The 16,287-nt window shown below is 40.5% G+C and overlaps 1 protein-coding gene across 1 annotated transcript in view; it reads left to right on the forward strand.

Moving 5' to 3' along the window:
- Positions 1 to 650: 650 nt before the first annotated feature.
- GAL3ST1 (galactose-3-O-sulfotransferase 1) overlaps positions 651 to 16,287 on the forward strand; it is a 988,179-nt gene continuing 972,542 nt past the window's right edge. The window contains exon 1 of the mRNA XM_044065711.1: positions 651 to 1,231. The gene's annotated coding sequence lies outside the window, so the exon portion shown is untranslated. The remainder of the gene's footprint in view (positions 1,232 to 16,287) is intronic.

A 16,287-nucleotide genomic window follows, 5' to 3' on the forward strand; every position in this document is an offset into this window, starting at 1 on the left:
TTAATGACTTAGACTCATTATACCTTTTCACTTCCCACACTTGCTACTGATTTGCATCAATTTTTCCTTTAGAAAATGTACTTTCTGTGACACATATAAGTACATACTTTAATTTCTTATGTTACTGTGTTTAGGATTATGCTATAAACATCAGAAAATGTATAATTTAATTTGTTGATATCATTTAACTACATAATGTATTACTGTAACTTACTGCCTTTTTGTTCTTGTAGCTGTTTATTGTCTTACTTGTCTCCTCGGGAATTCCACTGAAAATGGTACCTCCCACCTGGGCATTCATGTAAATAAATAAACAATTTTGTTTGGTGGTATTGCTAAGCATCTTCAGAGGAATGCATTAACTTTGCTGTGCTTCCAGCATTCTAAATCGTGCAGCAGTGAGACAAAGTCACCCCAGATTAGATGTCCCGAAGCAGTGTAGCCATGTACCTACAATAGTGGTGATCTGAATGCATTGTAACTGTTATGCTCTTGCAAGAATTTGAGTAATCTGCAGTGATGTAACACTTCAACAGAGTCATATGCATTATTCTAAAACAGCTGAGCAGTTTCATAATTGCTTCCTTAGCTGCCTGGTGCAGCACTCCCTGGCACAACAATTCTGTTACTCTCAGCAATGAAGCACAGCACTGGCTGGTGGGAGTAATCAGTAAGAAATCTGAGCCAAGTGGGAGGGTTTACAAACCTGATCCACTGGGCAGCAGCAGAAAAGGAGGTGCAGTGGTAGAAAGAAATAACAAGAGAGTGAAGGAGAAGGAGATGTTCTGGGGCTTTCTCATCAGTAGAAGCAATAAACCACTGAAACAGCAAGAAATAATTACAGACTAAGTACTGCAATGGATGCTTCAGTAATATAGTAGGGATCATCTTATGCACTGTACCTGAGCTGTGTTGATGTCATTAACCTTGACATGATAGCATGCTTTGAGAAACAAGCTACTTAGGCACAGTGATCACAACAGGCATGCCACTGAAACAAAGCAGATCCATGCAGCAGTAAGGGGTTATCCAAAAACCACTAAGGACCTGCACTGAAAAATTTTTGCTTTGTTTTTTTTTTTTGGGGCATGGCATAAGTACAGCTTAACTAAAAGGACTGAGACTGCGATGTCGATTTTGTTACTGCTGGGCTGGCTGTGTGACCCTGACCCTTTCTTTTGAATGGAAATTATATAAAACCTTCCACAAAGGACTTAATGCCAAGGGAAAGGTAGGAACCACGCTCTCACTTTTATCTGCTTTATATGCTCATTTATTTACTAAACAATTTCAAATTTAATCTTATTATTAAGTACGGAACAATGAAAACTAGACAGTCATAATTTGAAATAACAGGAATGGTAGGACTTTGAGGAATACCACAGACAAATATTAATAAATATGTTAATACCACTTTTAACTGCTGGGAAGTACTGGTTGTTGTAGTTTTAAAAGTATGTTAGTCCAGTGGTATATAAAGTGATGAAATATAAACTGATGTCAGTTTTAACATACTAGCACATTTTAATGTCTGTTGCCTTCTATGGCCTACAAATAAACCACTGAAAGCACTGTGACAGCTAAGTAGCAAAAGAAATAATTTAATTAAGAATTATAATGTCATCAGATACAGAGTTTCTAACGTAAAGAATGCAGAACAACATGGTTAGTTTGTATGTTTGCACCATCATAGTGATGTTTTACACTGATTAAAGGATATACATTTTATTTCATTTTGACTATTTCACAGTCTGTTCTAGCTGTCAATTTAATTGAGCAAGAGGAATGAAGCCGTGTCCAAGACCCAGGTGACCCAGGATCAATTAGTGACCTAGGCACTGGAGGAGCTGTTAGGTGAGGACAGACTATACAGCTGATGCTGGATTGCACATCCTGGGAAAGGTGGCCTGATCTGTTGCACTGCTGACACCTACTGGACAACACATGTACAGCTAGCACTGAATGGGCTGAGGATGTGCATTTGGCTTTGCCAACTGTGCTTCTGCCATAGCTTTAAACTCTTGTGTGTAGGAGCGAGCATGCATGCACATGCAGGGGAAGCTGCAGTGGGCCTTCACTTTGGTGGGAACACACATTTTTGCCAGTGTGAGGAAAGCCATATAAAGACAACCCTTATGACTAGCCGTCCCATGGTCAGCTGTCACTCTGCCCAGCCATGGCAAAGAAAGGTATAAAAAGATGTACATTGATCTAGATTCTGCAACCATCCTTTTGCCTTTCTTTCATTCTCAATGTAGTATTGTGCAACAACTTATTGTAACTATCACTCTGTGTGTATTTATCACATGAAATGGAGTTTAACACATCAGCCTTACAGGCTCTTGCATTTTTCTGCTCTCTTACACACAAAATGAGAGAGATGTAAGCTATAACAGTATTCTCTCTGTAACCATCATGAAACCTACTGTGTTAATCATGTGAGAACTTCTGTAATAACAAATCTTTAAGAGATTATTCTGTATTTGATAATACATGCAGGAAAATATTCAAAATATGACCACTGTGACTGTAGAAGTGTAGTCTCTCTAGCTTGACATATTTAAAAGCAAAAAGTAACACACAAATCAAGAAAAATGTAGAAAAAAGGATTAAAAAACACAAGCATTTTAATTGTTTGTTTCATTAGTTTTTTTTTTCTGCAGAAACCAAAGTCTAAACATTATTATCAGTTATGATTTGTTTTCAGGTGTGCATTCAGTAGCCAGATTTGTTTTAGTGAGAGACAGCAAACATTGCTTCATTCACTAAATGTTTATTTGCATAGAACCATGTTTACCAGTATACAAAGAATCCAAGAGGAATTCTGTAGGCTAGTGCTGCTGTACAGATTTTTAATACTGCAGCATGTGTGGCTGTGATTGACTGAGCAGCAAGCCATTGCATTTGGTAGCCAAAAACTGGAATCACTTCTCATGCATGCTCTTTTTATTGGTCCTTGAAATCACATTGCAGCCACTGAGCCTATATCTCCCACTGATCTATTCATTCTTCCATTGTTCCTAGCATACAAAAGGCTCTAAGTAAGGGGGATGAAAGTCAGGAATTGCAAGTCATCATCCTGCTGGGAGCTGGGAAATTTTAAGTTTGTTTTCCAGTTGGCTGGCAGGCACGGTACACTGCTTACTATGCTAGGTATCTATTGAAATGCATCCTTTCACATGTCCAATGTGTCTAACTAAAGGTCAAAGCTCTCCTTAGCAGGCTTGTGCCTCTCATCCCACCTTCTCCCATGGAGGGTACACCTCTGTGGTCTGACATGCAGGCATTGATCCTGCAGTATGATGCATGTTAAGCCCGTCAGCTAGGACAGGCAAGATGGCATTGGCCACCCATTCCCATCTTTGTTCATTTCATGTCTCCAGTGCCCTGGCTGACAGATGAACCAAGGTCATCTGGACTACAATAATGGCTATATCTTTCTATACTACAAAACTGACCCTAGAAAGAGGCTATAATTTCTAAGCCTCTGTTTAACTGCAGTTCTCTGTTTATAGTTTTGGTAACAGCTGAAGAGGAGTACTCAGTTATTCTCTGCTTACCCTACAGTATGAACTCAGAACCATATTTGAGTAGTTGGAAATGAGACAGCTTTGGTAACTGGATAAAGACAGTGGTTACGCCGGTACTCGATGTGTGTGCACGCACGTGTGCATGTGGTGTGTGCTCACATGCATACCATGGTCTCAGTGCTTGTGATTTTCCATCACCCAACTAACCCATTCATTCTTGATCAGGGCGACAGACCTTCTGCCCATTAATTTCTCAGTGGAAGTGAGAGTCGAGTGTTAGAAAGTGGACTAGTCTGAAGATCATGAGAACTGTCCTATCCCCACCTCACAACAGCCTTCCAAGCTCTGTTACAGCTACTTCAGGAGGTGCATGCACACTTCTGCTCATGAGCAATCTCCAGACCATGCAGCACACCTCTTGCAGTGTGCAGATACTAACTCTTCATGCTAAGGTAATACACCTGCATTCCTGCAGGTGCATCAATGCAGCAATCCATGTTACCTCCAACCCCCAGAACCGACGAGCTGGTGTTGACTGCTCACTCCCATCCTTGCATGCCTGGTCTCTCCAGCCCTGTCCTCTCAATGAATATGGGTTGCAGTCAGGGCTTTATCCCTCTGCTCCATGGGTGTGGATTCAGTTGTTATTTTTTGAAAAAATATGCAGTCGATGAATAATGAAATGCATTACAATTTCTGATCAATTTTATTTTAGAAAATGCTTGTTAATTCAAGTTGCTTTATTTTGATGTAAAAAGATGTGAACTGCACCGATACTACAAGATGAGATGCATTTGATTGCTACATCTTTATCTTGCATACTTTGTGACTGTAAAATCATTTATCCAGATGAAGCTATGTGTAGTCTTTAATGGTTAACAAATGCCAAGTTAATAATTAATAATGGAGATTACTTCCCCATTGGAATCACCAACATGCCTCCGGTAACAGGACCAACAGCTACTTGCCTGGGCGTAAGGAGTAAAAGAGTGGTTTACTGCAACCCAGATTACCTGTGCTTGGCTAGCAACATGGGCACTAGCAAGGAAGGGCTACGAGGATGAGACTAAATGACCTATGTAGGACTGTCTATCTAAGGGGAAGGGAGGTGGCTCTGGCTTGGCACCTGGGTGACACCAAGAGAGAGACCTAGGTGTTTCACTCACATATTGTCAGCAGTACAGAGAATGCACCAGGGAAATCATGTATGGTTGCACTCTTACTTTCCAGGGCATGCAGCACCAGCAGAGCTCAGGGGAGCTGTCATGGAGGTTACAACTGCTGGGGGTTGTGGGAAAAGTCTGCAGGACCAGGCAAAACTGGCCTGCACCCTACCACCAGACTCTTACCTCACTGGGGAATGAATGCTCAATGAATGAATGAACAGTAGGACTCTTAACCTGACCAGAGGTACATGGTCTAACCCTGAGAGAAGTACAAATAGGTAAATAGGGCACAGAAAAGGAGCAACTGAACAAGGTCCTGTGGAAAGGAATAAAATAGCAGCAATAGGTACTTATGATTTTGGGTTGGTAAAAATATATAAATGTTCCATTGCTGAACAATTCCAAGATAGTATCTGGATTGCAAGGATCAGATACAATGTATTATATTAGATACTTCATTCTAATTGCATGGATATGTTAAGATTTTTTTTTCATTTTTCTTTTCTTCTTAGTGCAGAAAATTTCAAAATGTGGAATGACTGATTTCACTCTTGTACCATTTGAAAATACTGCTGTATGCTACACTAGTGACCAAGTAATAGTTCATGCTGGCAGTAAACCATGGTTTGAAGAAATATGGAAAAAAGTTGGTTTACATAAAAAAAGAATGCAAGCACAAACAGCAGCTAGTGAAATTGGGTTGCTTCGTACCTACATTGAATGTTTGTACACTACCCAAAAACTGTGCAACTGTTTTACACTAATTTTTTTAAGCCACTGCCTCTTTGATATTCTCTCAATAGCCTTGCAGCTAAGTTAAATACAGAAACACAAACTAAATATAGTTTGGTTACTATGAGTCTACAATCTGCTAGAGTTGTGCATTCATTGAATGGTTCAAAGGAAGTAAAATGGGTCTTTTATCTCCTTCTCATTTGCTTTTTGTCAAGCACCATGTGTCATAGTTGCAGTTCCTCCCTTTAAATGTGTGGCTTTTCTGCTGCAACCCATTGTTTAATGGGTTCCCATTTTCCATGTGTGAAGGTGATCAGCCAGTCAATAGCTTTATATACTGCCTGTGTTTTATGTTTGCTTCTCTTTGTGACCCCACCCAAAGTTTAGAAGAAATTCTTTTTCTTGTCTAATGATCAGATACACATTAGGCAGGGAGATACTTATTTTGAGTATTTTGTAAGTTTTGGGATCAATTAGAAATTATACAATGACCTCCCATTAATATTCCAAAACGTGCACGCTGATTGGTCAGTGTGCATGTTGTAAATCAGACTTATACTAATGGAAAAAGGTCCGGTCGCCCGGACTTTTTCCATTAATACAAGTCTTTTTTTTTTTTTTACAGCAACAGAGAACGCAAGATCTCCATTGCTTTTTAGACACTGTCTCGCTATGTTAAAGGAGTTTAATATAGCGAGACAGCTTTAAAAAAGTAACGGAGATCTTCCTTTCTCTGTTGCTTTTTTTAAAGCTGTCTCGCTATGTTAAATGGGTTTAACATAGCGAGACAGCTTTAAAAAAGCAACGGAGATTCTCTGTTGCTTTTTTAAAGCTGTCTCGCTATGTTAAACTCCTTTAACATAGCGACACACTTTGTAAAAAGCAACGGCAATCTTGCTTTCTCCATTGCTTCCACCCACAGCTCTGATGTACTGTGCAAGCATACGCATGCGCAGTACATCAGAACTGCCGCAGAATACCAGACAGCTGTGGAAGGGCAGCAAGGAGGCATTATACAATGCCATTATTTAAGAAAAGTAAGTATTTTTTTTCTTAAATAATGTTATTGTATAATAGCAATAACCCACTTCTGGGTGTGGGTAATGCTGGATTTACCCACGGTTATCTTTGTTTGGCCACTCGGGCGAACACGCCAACCATGGGTAAATCCAGCATTACCCACACCCAGGCGTGGGTTATTGCTATAGTATCCCATGCATAATTTTAAATAAGCAATAATGATGGTGGGGGCTAACTCATTGCATCAGAAACAAAAGACGTGTAAAGTGTATCATCCACTAGTTCATGTCTCCAACAAAACAGAGCATAGTTCTGGGTTCTTTAATGTATATGCTGCTTGTCACTGGACACATTCCTCTGCAAAAATATTTGGTCTGAAAGGGCAATAACATGGTCTTCACAGAAAACATATGAATTATCAAGCTATCTTTCTGTCTAGCAACTCTTCTATCTACCTATCTGGTTCTCTGTCTATCAGACAGCTAGACATACCTTCACTTATCTGCGGCATATGCAATCGAGGATCTGCACTTTGCATTTTAATGGTGCAGTTCACTTTACTGCAGTGTGTTGGGTAGTGCAAGCCAGCAGTGCACTTTCTGTGGTACTTTTATTTGCTTCTACGAGTGGATAAAAGCAAATGCACGGAGAATCAAAATCCCTGATTTGCATCTGACAGGAAAAAACTGCCTAAAAAAAGGGTTTTTTGCAGGGGAGCAAGGCCTACTGTACCCCCTGATGTGTGGGAAAAGCCTCCCATACCTCCTGAACTTATATATACCATCTCCTCTGTCACACCAATTCGAAGATGGGGAAATTCCCCAAAAAGGACATCATTGCCACTACAACTTGCAGATTGTGATTTCTTACAGAGGAAATCCACTTGTCAGTGGGTTGATCCTCAGTCAATTGAAGCTTGAATGTTCAGTCATTGCCCACCATACGGTAATGTTTTTCTTCCCAGTTTTTCAAATGTAATGCGACTGTGGATTTCATATACATATGGAAGGGGTGTGGGGTACAGAGGTGCTTGTTCCCTGCAAAAAAAAAAAAAAAAAAATTTTATTTTTTTTTATGTTTTTGAGTTGCACTTTTCAAAACTGAATTTTTGGAAAACTGTAAATAACATTCTTGTGCCTCGACCATATGTATCTATCCACCTAAACCTATAAATATTTTTTGTACTGCACTCCTGACCCTTCACATATTTCATACATTTATTTGGCTATAAATTAAGGAATACATGGGAATGTAGTGTGTAATGGATGAAATATCTGGTAATGTAGGTTTAGGTAATGAGTTTGCTTGTCATTAGAAAACTGAGTTCTCTAGTCCTACACTACAAGATATTTCATGTATCGTAAACTCACCCTATGTAATCAATTTATCCATTTACATATCTTTTTTTATCTTCAGTTTACCATTTATTTAATGGACTAGAGAACTCAAGATTCCTGTGTATGCTACAGGTGAATTAAACATTTTGATTTTAGGGAGCTCCAACTAATGCTTGAGTACTTCTGCACCCACAATATCACTACAGCAGGTCTGACAGTTTCACTGCCTTTCTCCCTGTGCTTTAGAAGTGACTGCGCATGGAGTAAATTATAGATTGACCTAAGTGATTGAAAAAACAAGGGCAGAAGCTCATTAGGACACTGCCTAGATGAAAGCTCCATTATAATAATGTTCATAATTAAATAAAAAAAAATGCCGGCAGGCAGAGTTTCACAGGCACAAATCACTCAGGTGATGATAAATCACAGGTGTATTTAATGATAAAAATCCACAAGAAAAACAAATAAAATGTGAGCGCTTTTGTTAAACAAGTGTTAACTTCATCAGACACCATTAAAATGTAAGACAGTCATTTATATACATATAAAAAACACTCTTGATTGGGTAAGCAAAGAGAAGCCGCTAGCTAAGCAACACTGAGACAGAACATTAATTAACCCCTTGATGACTTTGCTACAGTTGAAACTGTTGCATCTTAAATACAACTAAAACTTGTAATTAAAAGAAAAATTATTAGTCTCATACTTGCTTCATGAAGGTTCGTGGTCTGCACTCTTGTGGGAGGAGAGGCTGGACTCTGCCCTTCTGAGCTGGGAATTTCTGATTAAAGGCTTATAGTGCCTGCATATTTGAACGGTTTCTTACTGAAATTGGTACACCTTGTTTGCTGTAGCATAGACTAGATCCAGGCCTGCTGAATCTAGCTTTGTTTGTATAATTTGAGCACTAATCCAGGCATTCTTTAAAGTATTCAATTGTATTTATTACTGCTTGGTAGTAACTTGATTAAAGTGTAGCTATCTCTAAGTCTTTTGGATTAAGCACTTGGGCTTCAGACCAGTTGTTTTACATTAGGAAGGTTTGTGGCCTGCACTGTGGTGGCAGGACAGGTAGCTTACATCCTTCTAAGTTGGGAACTGCTGATTGAGGGCTCAGTGTCTGTTATTCTAAAAGTGTATTAGTTATGGTTTAAGCACTTGGGCTTCAGGCCAGTTATTTTACATTAAGAAGGTTCGTGGTCTGCACTCTTGTGGGAGGAGAGGCTGGACTCTGCCCTTCTGAGTTGGGAATTTCTGGTTAAAGGCTTATAGTGCCTGCATATCTGAACTGTTTCATACTGAAATTGGTACACCTTGTTTGCTGTAGCATAGATTAGATCCAGGCCTGCTGAATCTAGCTTTGTTTGTATGCCTGTTGTTTGTTTGCTTGTTATTTCTCTGAAATACTAATTCCACCTAAAACGCAGCTTTTCAGCGCTTCTGTGGATCCCTAGTGATATCTGCATTGCTTACTGTACTTATTTCCTTGTTTCACTTGAAAGAAAGTTACTGTTTGTCATTTTTGCATTTAAGTTACCTGTAACACATTTCATTTAAGTTACCTGGCACTTGCTCACTAAAGAAATTATATAAGTCAGCACTAAAAAATTAAAAGCGCTACACCCTCACAAACTCCCCTTGAGTACCTTGTTCCCCATTGGCCCTATTTTTCAATTATAAAGGAATTCCCAATACTATTCTAGCATGTCCAAAGGTCAGTTGTCAATCTCCTCTCCAGTTCAGCTGGTGAATCTGGGAATCTTGAGGCAATGTTACAACTGCCTCATGTACACAGACAACTCTCTCTTCCTCCCAACAAATTCCAACACATGTGAGAGATGCAACCATATAGTCAAACTGGAGGCTAAGCTCTCTCAACTCAGTACTGGCATAACCAGTCAGGAGGAGAAGGAAACCACACTCACTACAATTCCAGTCTCACACAGACCTACCACGACAGCAAACCAAACACATAAACACACAAAAACATACTCGGAGACTCTAAATAAAAATCTGCCTAAGCAGCAGAGACCTCCAAAGCAGACACCCAAGCAACCGCTACCCCAAAACAAAACACGTGCAACACATAGCTCACAAAGCCAGTGTGCCGAACATTCACAGCCCTTAAGGCTAAACAACACACCTGATACACTTGTAATAGGTGACTCTATCGTTAGGCACACTGACGTCCCGCTCACCAGGCTGAACAAGGAGAAGGTCATGGTGAGCTGCCTGTCGGGTGCTAAGATCCACCACATAACACAAGCACTCAGGTCACTCCAAGGCAAGCACAAATATGACTCAGTCATTGTCCATGCTGGTGTGAATGACCTGAGACGTACCTCCCTGGACTACATGAAAAGAGACATAGAGGAGCTCTCTGAGCATGTAGCCCAGGCCAGTATGACCCTGACCATGAGTAGCATCTTACCCTCACCAAGAATGATGCCACAATATGAAGACAAGATGATCAATTTCAACAATTGGCTTAAGTATTGGTGTCATTCAAAGGGGATCCAATGCCTGTCAGCCTGGGATGACATGCTCGACAAGCCATGATGCTTCGCTAGGGACAGCTTGCACCTGTCACCCCTGGGCTTTCGGATATTGGCAAAGGCTCTTGCTACCCCCATAGTGCCTTTTTTAAGCAAGGCTCAAAAGACAAACCCACCTCCATAGGTATCACAAGGGATAAGAAACTAAGAGTAATGCTACTCAACGCCAGAAGTCTAAACCTCAAGATGCACACACTCAAAACTCTCCTTAGCATGGAGAACATCGATATCTGTGCAGTAGCAGAAACCTTGTTCAAGGCTCCCGAGAGCATCCCAGCACTACCAGGTTATACCTCATACCATGCTTTTTGGCCCCAAAACTTGGACCGAACCACAAAAGGAGGGGGAGTATCAATATTTGTCAAAGATACCCACACCTCCAGGTTGGTGGCACAGCACAAAGCATCAGAGACTATCCATGTGCAACTAACAGTGGATAAAACTGCCTTCCAGTTTATAGCCTGCTACAGACCACCCTCCCAAACCCAGGAACCCCACTCGGCCTTCCTGAGAACACTGGAAAATATGAAGGTCTCTCCAAACACCATTATATTGGGCGACTTCAACTACCCAAACATAGACTGGGAGCATTACTCTAGCTCCAACACCCTAGCCCAAAGGTTCCTAGAATTTATAAACTCAAATGCTATGGAACAACTTGTTACCACTCCCACAAGTGGGGAAAACATACTGGACCTGATCATCACCAGCATGGGGACTCTATGCTCCAGACCAGAAGTGTATCCCTCACTGGTAAGATCAGACCATAAACTAATCTCACTAGATATCCACATCCCGACCCCACTCCCTGCCCAGAAAACCACAGTGAAAAACTTCTCTAAAGCAAATTTCACACTCCTCAAAACCAAGGTGGAATTCTTCAAAGCCCCCGGGCCTGTGGAAAATACGGTCCAGACCGCAGAATCCTTTATAAACGCATTCTATGAACACCTTCAGGAATGCATGGATCATGCAATCCCAAATAAACCCAAGACCCAATCCTCTAAAGGCAGACGTCCTGTCTGGTGGATCCCAGCCATAAACAAACTATACAATAGAAGGAGGAAGCTACTACATGATAGAGCAAAATCCCAAAAAGGGAAGGCATCTCTGATCAGTATTAGCAAAAAACTACGGGCACTCGTAAAATCGTCTAAGGCCAGCTTCGAGAGAAAAATTGCACAGGGCACTAAGGATAATCACAAGGCTTTCTTTAGTTATGTTAGGAACTTGGGTGGGAATTCCCAGATATGCTCAGAATTAGTCCAAAATGACAAAAAATACACCGAACCCACAGACATTGCCAACATCCTAGCTGACAGGTTCAGCGCAAACTACCCCCCTTCCCACCAAAAGGGCAAATATCTATCCCAGCAGAGTGCTGCCCCCCTGACATCTCATATGCTCAGGTAAGAGCCGCCCTCTCCAAAGCAAAAAACACAGCATCAATGGGACCAGACGGTGTCCCGGGCTGCGTCCTACATGAACTCCAAGAAGAGCTAAACCCAAACATAAAACTACTGTTCAATCTCAGCCTTACTACAGGATATGTACCCAAAGAGTGGAGTACAGTAACAGTGGTCCCTCTCCACAAAGGCGGTGCCTCAACGGATCCTGGAAACTATCGCCCCCATAAGCCTGACTAGCTTGGTCTGCAAAACTATGGAAAGGATCATCATGGACCTCATAAATAAAGATATTGGGGACCTACAGACACTGGATCCTACCCATTTCGGCTTTGTTAAGGGCAGATCCTGCCTCTTAAACCTGGTCGATTTCTTTGAAACAGTCACCAAGGCCATTGACAAGGGGAAGGTGGTCGAACACAGCCTACCTGGACCTCGCAAAAGCCTTCGATACAATACCCCACTTGGGCATTATAGATAAGCTTACCAGCTTAAATATAAACCCCTATGTCACTAGATGGGTTGCAAACTAGCTCAAGGACAGAACCCACATGGTTAGAATTGCTGGAGCCATGTCAGACTCCAAACCAGTTACAAGTGGCATCCCACAAGGCTCAGTCCTGGGACCTCTTGTTCGGTATATATTTCTCGGTGGTACAGGCCAACACGGAAGGACTGTGGCTGACCAAGTTCGCAGATGACTGCAAATTGGGCGCCATAATCGACTCTCCAGTCGACACAAGCATCCTCCAAAAGGGCCTCATAGAAACAGACAACTGGTGCCAGAGCCATGGCCTCAAGCTAAACGCCAAAAGTGTATAGTCATCCCCTTTGGCAAAAACAAAGTGCCCACAAATTACCAGATAGGTGGTAATCCATTAAGTACAGAAGAAGTAATTAGGGACCTGGGGACCCAAGTTGATAGCAATCTCTTATTTGACAACCACGTGGCCAAAGTGATTAGAAAAACATTTTATATAGCCCACCTAATCATGAAGGGATTCACATCTAGATCAGGGGAAGTCATCGTGCCTCTTTACTCATCCCTCATCAGGCCCATAATTGAGTACAATGCCCCTTTGGGATGTACCTTACCAGACACCTGCAGCAACTGGAAAGACCCCAAAAGTACCTCACCAAGAGGATCAAAGGGCTCAAACAGATGCCATATGCTGCCCGGTTAAAGAAACTCCAGCTCTACTCAGTGGCATACCGCCTGCTCAGAGGCGATCTGTGCCTGACGTATAAAGCCATGTCCAACCCGGAATTAATGGACATGCTGCACCTCAGAAAATCCAAATCCCATCGAGCTACATGCTCGAGAGACTTGAACCTCAGCACTGAAATAAATAGGACATGCTGGAGGGACAGATTCATAGCCCAGAGGCTCCCTTCACTCTGGAATAAAATCCCAGTCCAGGTTAGGCAGAGTCCCTCATTGATTCTCTTCAAGAGGAATCTTGAGTGGATTGGAGATCATAGGTTTACCCCTGGTATCACTTCTGTGTCACTGTTAGACAAAGGCACAGTATACTAACCTCGAAAAAGGGCATAGCAAAATTAATTTAAAATGGGTGGCGAAAGCCAAACACACTCTGGCTAGGCTTATAAATGCCCTAGGGCAGATAGCCTAGTATGAACCTATGAACCTATGAATGATTCTAAATAGGATAAAACTAAAACCAAAGTCATTTTTAAAAACTCATGTTAAATATTCACATAATGCTAAAATGTTTACCAAAGCCAAATACATACAAAAGTGCTTGTGCTTAACAAATGTTTTGAGATATTTTGTTCCTTTCTAGGGCTTTTAATTTCAATACAGAAGAGATGGATGTCCTGTCATTTATCCCTGGCTATCTGTCTGTATTAAGATTTGCCACCTTAACTCATTTAACTCTGGACTTCAGTTAGAGTTGAGTTAAGGTGGCAAATCTTACTACAGGCAGATAGACAGCCAGGGATAAATGACAGGACACTTCAGTTAGAGTTAAAGGAGTTAAGGTGGCAAATCTTACTACAGGCAGAGAGACGGCCAGGGATAAATGACAGGACATCCATCTCTCCTGTATTGAAATGAAAAGCCCTAGAAAGGAACAAAATATCTCAAAACATTTGTTAAGCACAAGCACTTTTGTATGTATTTGGCTTTGGTAAACATTTTAGCATTATGTGAATATTTAACATGAGTTTTTAAAAATGACTTTGGTTTTAGTTTTATCCTATTTAGAATCATTCATGACACAAGTATGAGACTAATAATTTATCTTTTAATTACAAGTTTTAGTTGTATTTAAGATGCAACAGTTTCAACTGTAACACAGTCATCAAGGGGTTAATTAATGTTCTGTCTCAGTGTTGCTTAGCTAGCTGCCTCTCTTTGCTTACCCAATCAGAGGGTTTTTTATACGTATATAAATGGCTGTCTTACATTTTAATGGTGTCTGATGAAGTTAACACTTGTTTAACGAAAGCGCTCAGATTTTATTTGTTTTTCTTGTGGATTTTTATAATTAAATACACCTGTGGTTTATCATCACCTGAGTGATTTGTGCCTGTGAACCTCTGCCTGCCAGCATTTTTTTTTATTTAGTTTGTTTTGCTGCTTCTGTTTTTTTTTTTTTTTCCAGAATGTTCATAATTACTCAAGAAACTAGCAGCTAAAAAGCACAATTGATTGGTTGCTTATTTTCCATGTGGAAGAAGGATGAACCTTGAAATGTTATGATGATGACTTTAAAAAGAATAACATCTTCTTTAAGCGGACATTACACCTTGAAGCATCTCTAGGTTGTATGCTCTTGTAAAATAATTTTGTATTTATTTCTTTTATTAAATGATTTTAAAAACATTATTATTTTGTGTAGCTTGGCTATTTCGGTTCACTTAAGTAAATGAGGCTACCTGCTGGTGAACTGCTGCAGTGAGTTCAATGAAATAATAATAAATTAATAAAGCATGGAAAGTAGTGAAGAACTATGCATGTAAAGGCTGACCAACCACCCTCCCTTTTTATTGCACCTTTACAAAACAGAGTCACAAGTCTGCTGGGTATATCAGGAAGAAAATGAAAATTTGCGTGTGTATAAACATGAGTAAATAACTTTTATCAAAAATGTTAAAATGTTTTTGACTAGAAAGATGCAAAGGAAGACAGAAACATAGTAAAGTGTATTCATCCTCCAAGTGAACCATATTTTTACATAAATGTAAGTCGCTTAGCTGGACATGTGTGGGTAAAGCCATAAAGGTAAAAGCCCTCCAACCACCTCTGAAGGCTGTCTAAATGATGGCCCCTCATCAGCCTTCATTCCGATTATGAGGAATGAATTGGCAGGGAGGATGCTAATGGACAAACAAGCAGGGATAAAAAGTGTAAATTAACTAAATAAATAACAGGAGGTGTATTAGAAACTTTACTATTGCATGTGACTAGACAGAAATTATGTGATCTAGGGCAATATCACAGAAGAATTGAGCATTTCTACAGATGTAAAAGAGAAATTAAGAAAATATTTTGAACCTAAAAAGAGCATATAGTTTGCCATTTTAAATTTAGAAAAACAGAACAGTAGTAAGAAAATATATATGCAGACATTGTAGTAGACTGGTAACATCAGCAAAAACTGTAATTTTTTAAATATAAAACTAAAAAAAGTTTTTCCATAACATCTGGGAATCAGTCAATGCAGGTTTATCTTTTTATTTTATCTACTTGAATCTGGCCAAGACATTTGATTCTGTTCACTATGTAGAAATTAAGACAACATTATTTAAACTTGGAATCAACCAATATATTATAAAGTGGGTTTGTTAGATGGCTGACTGAGAGAACACTTAAGGTGAAAATTGAAGATAATACTTCATAGGTTTATAGGCTGGTACTAGGCTATCGGCCCTAGGGCTTATACAAGCCTAGCCATAACAATTCCCTGGCTATTTCTTCCCACACTATTTACTTCCCTGGACCCCTCTCTAGCAGGGCGACTGACATGATCCCCAGGGTGAATTTATTTTTTTCCCATCCAATCGTCAAGGTTCCTGTTGAAGAGGGCCAAGGAGGCGCTCTGCTTGACATGTGTGGGCAGTCTATTCCAGAGTCTGGGGAGTCTCTGGGTCAGGAACCTATCCCTCCAGCATGTTTTGTCTATTGTGATGACAAGGTTTAGATCCCTGAAGCGTATGGCTCTGACGGATTGGGATTTCTTTTAGTGTAGCACGTCCAACAGCTCTGGGTTTAACATGGCCTTGTATGTTACGCAGAGATCGCCTCTGAGTAGACGATATGTGACAGAGTATAGCTGGAGTTTAAGGCGGTCAGCATAGGGCATCTGCTTTAGGCCTGTGATTCTTTTAGTGAAGTATTTCTGCAACCTTTCCAGTTGTTGCAGATGTTTTGAGAGGTACATACCAAATGGGGCATTGTATTCTATAATGGGTCTAATGAGGGATGAGTGCAGTGGGACAACGACCTCCTTTTTTCTGTCTGAAAAGCCCTTAGTGATGAGGTGTGTCACATAGAAGGATTTCCTGACTGT

The sequence above is a fragment of the Protopterus annectens genome, chromosome 1.part0 (genome assembly GCF_019279795.1).
Source record: "Protopterus annectens isolate FY-2018-M chromosome 1.part0, PAN1.0, whole genome shotgun sequence".
NCBI classification, from domain to species: domain Eukaryota; kingdom Metazoa; phylum Chordata; order Ceratodontiformes; family Protopteridae; genus Protopterus; species Protopterus annectens.